The 5,852-nt window shown below is 40.0% G+C and overlaps 1 long non-coding RNA gene across 1 annotated transcript; it reads right to left on the bottom strand.

Annotated features, from left to right (window-relative positions):
- Nucleotides 1-796: 796 nt before the first annotated feature.
- On the bottom strand, nucleotides 797-4,549 carry LOC127932148 (uncharacterized). Its single transcript, XR_008144343.1, has 3 exons — nucleotides 4,403-4,549; nucleotides 1,927-2,059; nucleotides 797-1,762 (listed from the first exon to the last, which is right to left on the bottom strand). It is a non-coding gene; the product is annotated as an uncharacterized LOC127932148 (long non-coding RNA).
- Between the last annotated feature and the right edge of the window lie 1,303 nt (nucleotides 4,550-5,852).

Here is a 5,852-nt window from a genome sequence, read left to right as displayed (position 1 = left end):
TAGTCTGTGGACTTTTCCATGTGAATATTAAAGTCACCAAATATTTGAATATTATCTGCCATGACTACAAGGTCTGATAGGAATACAGGGAACTCAGTGAGGAACGCTGTATATGGCCCAGGAGGCCTATAAACAGTAGCTATAAAAAGTGATTGAGTATGAAGCTCAAAAGACAAATATGTTTTTGTTTTTGTAAACAGTTAGCTAGCTAGCTCACAGTACACTTTAACTTAACTTCTTGGATATAGGGGGCGCTATTTTAATTTTTGGATGACAAAAACGTTCCCGTTTTAAACAAGATATTTTGTCACGAAAAGATGCTCGACTATGCATATAGTCGATGTTACAGAAAAAACCCAGATATAAATCCAATCAGGAAGTGTATTTCATGGTTCAGGCTATGCCCTTTAGTTCCAGTGAAGGGAAATCATAACGCTACAGCATACATTCTAGACCATTCTGTGCATCCAAGTTTGTGGAAACATTTTGGAAAAGGCCCTTTCCTGTTTCATGACATGGTAGGTGGGACATCCCACCTTAAAGTGGTGTCAGATTTCACACAGGGGGAGGATATATGCTCCAGAGTCCATGTGAATTAGGGCTATTGCTGAATGCAAGCTATTTCAATCTACGGTGTCACTGTCCACCAATCGATTTGTATGCGAAAATGATGGTTGGAACCGGTACCAGAACCACCTTAGTCCCCTCTTTAGGGGACTTTACATAAAATAGGATTATTTTATGTAATTAACATAATATCAACAGACAAACTGTCCACCCATACAAGACACAACAATATTAGTTTATAGCCATGTTATTACACATACTTACACCATTTGTATCACAGGAATGAAATGGAATGTAATTACAATTATACAGCACAATTCAGACATGGAATGCAATGCAAAATGGGCTTTGCAAGAAAAAACAAATAAATAACAATGAAAATAAAAGCTGAAATATTTATTACACAACAAACATAAGATTTAAAAAAACTAAAGAATGACACAAACTGAACAACTAAAAAGCACCCAGAGGAAAAGCAAAGCTTAATTATGTGTTTTAAGATCTCTTATAAATGGGTCCACAGTTTCAGCCCCATTCAGGTTCTCTGGCAGGCAATTCCAGAGACTGGGGGCATAATAACTAAATGTATTCTAAAACTCACAGGCAGCCAGTGCAGAGACTTTAAACCCGATGTAATGTCTGCTCTACGACTGGTCATTGTCAGGACCCGTGCTGCAGCATTCTATATGTTTTGCAGTTGACCAATGGCTTTCTTGGGTAGACCAGGCAGGAGAACATTACAGCTGTCAAGCCTGTTCATAATAAAAGACTCATGGATGAGTCTCTCTGTATCAGCCTGAGAGAGAAATGACCACACCTTGGCAATGTTCCTCACATTCCTAATGTGTGATTCGATATTTAGTTCAGAATCTAAAATAACACCTAGGTTTTTTAACTGCCGTTTTAATTGACATGAACATTGAACAGTATTCAACATTTTACATTTACATTTTAGACATTTAGCAGACACTCCTATACAGAGTGACTTAAATTCATCTTAAGATGCACTCAGAAAAAAAGGTGCTAAGTAGAACTATGGAGTAGTGATGGGTCGTTCATGAACTAGTCGCTCTGGATAAGAGCGTCTGCTAAATGACTTAAATGTAAATGTATGTATGATGTAACTTGTTGGCTCTAAGAGCCAGCTCTTGTAGCTGAACGTTGGGAGCCGGCTTGCATATCAGAAGAGCCGAATCTATTTATAAACATATTAAAAAAATCAAGATGTGACTAATCAAAAGATTTAAATGAATAGAATGAACTAATTCAAAGAATGTTTAAAAAATAATAATAATAACAGGCCTAAATGCTCAAGCGCACACATTCGTTCTGACTGTCTGCTCAGACTAACAGCCTCACCTGTTGTTCTGTCAATCAGAAACGCAGTGTCAACCATTGAACTGAAGATGCGTGAGTGAGAGCCGTGCAACTCACTCAGTCACACACTTTAGCAGCCAAGGAGAGAGAGGAAGGACGACTGCGAAAACAACAGCTGGAAAAGAAATCGGAAGCACAGTAGCATTTGGATGCATATTAATAATGTAGACAATGTTAGAGCACAGTGTAGAATTTGCCAAAACAAAATCTCTTATAAAGCCGGTTCTACGCACAACCTACACAGGTAAATGCTAATTGTGCACCCAACTGTGAAGCTAGCTGTAGCGGAGATTCGAGAAACTAACAGGCCTGTTAGTGATAGTGGTGGAGCCATCAGCTCCACACATGGAGATGTATCCACTTAGTCAAGTAGGCCTACTCCGCAACCCACAGCAATGCAGTCTTCTATGGACCAGTTTATGCCAAAGTCTATGTCTGTAGCAAAACAAGGCCAAATTGATATTGCATTGGCTAAGACGATTGCCACCAGATATCCAGCTATTTTCTATCTGTCACACCCTGGTCAAAGTATTTTGTATTTACTGTATCTTCATGTATTGGGTCAGGCCAGGGTGTGGCATGGGGTTTTTGTATTGTGGTGTGTTTGTCTTGGGGTTTTGGTGTTGGTGTTGGAATTGTAGCTTAGTGGGGTATCTAGCAAAGTCTATGGCTGTCTGGAGTGGTTCTCAATCAGAGGCAGGTGTTTATCGTTGTCTCTGATTGGGAACCATATTTAGGCAGCCATATTCTTTGAGTTTGTCGTGGGCGATTGTCCTTAGTGTCTTTGTTCCTGTGGTAGTTGACATGTTTCGGTTTTCGTTACGTTTATTGTTTTGTAGTGTTTGTGTTAATTCGTGTTTACGTTTATTGATTAAACATGGATTGCAATCTACACGCTGCATTTTGGTCCGACTCTCCTTCATCACACCAAGAGAACCGTTACACTATCGTGGAGGACAGAGGTTTTAGAAATTATAGCAATAGTCTAAATCCAATGTACACAATTCCAAGCAGGAAAACCCTTTCAAAATTACTTATTACACAACTGTACGAGAGCACACAGGCGTTCCCAAAAACCTTATCAATTAAATGTTAAACACAATGTAGAACAATATGACTATTTGTATCAATTGGGTGGCCATTATTTTGTAAACTCTGCCATGACATGTGCTGCAGCAGCAGGCCTCATGCAACAGTATGAACATCGCTAGACCAACACATTACTCTCTTGCTAGATGCTCAACTAAAGGGGAATTACACAAAATAATCTAAATGTTTTAGTTTTTTTATCCAGACCTCAAAAATAGTCTTCTGATGGGAAGATTGAAGCATTGACATGGACTCAGAATATCAATTTGTGGTTTTTCTATGAATAATTTTAATATTGAAAGTAAAAAAATGAAACCCAAAACTGAATTTGGGAAAATACAAATATAATTGTATGGTGCCTGTCGTGCCAAATACAGATTATTAACCATTCCTTTACTAGGCTCCTGAGATGCGCAGTCGTCTAAGGCACTGCATCTCAGTGCAAGAGGCATCACTACAGTCCCTGGTTTGAATCCAGGCTGTATCACATCCGGTTGTGATTGGGAGTCCCATAGGGCGATGCACAATTGGCACGGCATTGTCTGGATTTGACCGGGTTAGGCAGTCATTGTAAATAAGAATTTGTTCTTAAGTGGCTTGCTTGGTTAAATAAAGGTTTTCTAAAAAGACATCTCTTGGACACAAAGGACCCAGGGAAGAGTTAGAGGGTAGAGGAAGAGAATGTGCCTATTCGCAAGCAATGGAAAAAAATAGTAGCTTGCAACATGTTACATTTTTTAAAGGTAGCTCTCATGCTAGAAAAGGTTGGAGACCCCTGCATTAGGATATCTCCAGCTTTGGAGTCGGGTATCTTCTGTGTTGCTTCTAAGTGGTGCTTGACTCCTTCACCTTAGACACACACACTCAATGTGATTATTGCACAGCCATCTGCAGTAAACCTCACACTGTACTAAGGGCCTATCCTAATTGGCACTCTATTCCCTATAGGGTGCACTTCTGTAGTAGTAAAAGTACTGCACTATATAGGAAAGAGGGTGCCATTTTAAACGCACACATTTGTTTCCTATAGCGAGAGAGAAACCTTGGCTGAGTTTGCTCTGATGTCATTGCAGACATAGATGTTATAAATGCATTACGTTAAGAATAACACATCCTCAAAGACATACAGTATATCCACACTACTGCATGACTAAAGTGTCATAGTGAGATCACCAGGCCATTGTCTGGAGAACACACACACACACCTTGGCAGGTTGTGTTGTTAGCTTCTTATGTCATCACAGATATAGGGACATTAACAGAGATGCATAAACACAGGTAAAGAAACACACACACACACCACTAGAGTGCAGGTCAAAAGTGGTCAGATAGTCACATTCACACGGGTAAAAAATGGCGCTCTTCTTACCAAACCACATTACTGTAACGGCTTTCCTCCTGGGAAGGAGAGGCGGACCAAAATGCAGCGTGGTTATAGTTCATGTTTTTAATAAGAACTCAAGAACTCAACATGAACATAATACAAAACAATAAACGTGGCAAAAACGAAACAGCCCTATCTGGTGCAGCAAACACAAAGACAGGAAACAACAAACCCAACACAAAACAGGCCACCTAAATATGGTTCCCAATCAAAGACAATGACTAACACCTGCCTCTGAATTAGAACCATATCAGGCCAAACATAGAAATAGACAAACCAGACACACAACATAGAATGCCCACCCAGCTCACGTCCTGACCAACACTAAAACAAGGAAAACACAAAAGAACTATGGTCAGAACGTGACAATTACCTTTTGTTTTGGAGGTGTTCAGAACAAGGTTAAGGGCAGAGAAAGCTTCTAGGAAAGCTTTGTGGTAGAGCTTTAAACACAAAATCCAGGGAGGGGATTATAAAGCAATAACCAGTTTTTCGAAATGTTAGCAAATGTATTCTAAACAAAAAAATGAAATATCACATTTACATAAGTATTCAAACCCTTTACTCAGTACTTTGATGAAGCACGTTTTTCTTGGGTATGGCGCTAAAAGGTTGGCACACCTGTAATAGAGGAGTTTCTCTGTAACAGGATTCTTCCTGTGAACGAGAGGCGGACCAAAATGCAGCGTGGTTATAATTCATGGTTCTTTAATAATGAAACTATACATGAAGAAACTATACATGAAGAAACTATACATGAGGAAACTATACATGAGGAAACTACAAAACAAGAAACGTGAAAACCCGAAACAGTCCCGTGTGGTACAAACACTGACACAGGAGACAACCACCCACAAAACCCAACACAAAACAGGCTACCTAAATATGGTTCCCAATCAGAGACAATGACTAACACCTGCCTCTGATTGAGAACCATATCAGGCCCAAACACAGACACAGACAAACTAGAATAGAATGCCCACTCAGATCACACCCTGACCAAACAAAACATACAAAGCAAACTATGGTCAGGGTGTGACATTCTCCAATTCTTCTCTGCAGATCCTGTCAGGTTGGATGTGGAGCGTCGCTGCACAGCCATTTTCAAGTCTCTACAGAGATATTTGATTGGGTTCAATTCCGGGCTCTGGCTGTGACACTCAAGGACATTCAGAGACTTGTCCTGAAGCCACTCCTTCAGAAATCAGAAATGTTTCTGTACCCTTCCCCAGACACAATCCTGTCTCGGACAATTCCTTCCTGTGCTCTGACACACAGAGTCAACGGTGGAACCTTATATAGACAGGTGTGTGCCTTTCCAAATCATGTCCAATCAATTGAATTTACCACAGGTGGACTCCAAGGAAGTTGTAGAAACATCTTAAGGATGATTAATGGAATAACGATGCATCTGAGCTCAATTTTGAGTCTCATA

Source organism: Oncorhynchus keta, chromosome 1 (genome assembly GCF_023373465.1).
Source record: "Oncorhynchus keta strain PuntledgeMale-10-30-2019 chromosome 1, Oket_V2, whole genome shotgun sequence".
Lineage (NCBI taxonomy): Eukaryota > Metazoa > Chordata > Actinopteri > Salmoniformes > Salmonidae > Oncorhynchus > Oncorhynchus keta.
This window is presented reverse-complemented; position numbering and strand designations above follow the sequence as displayed.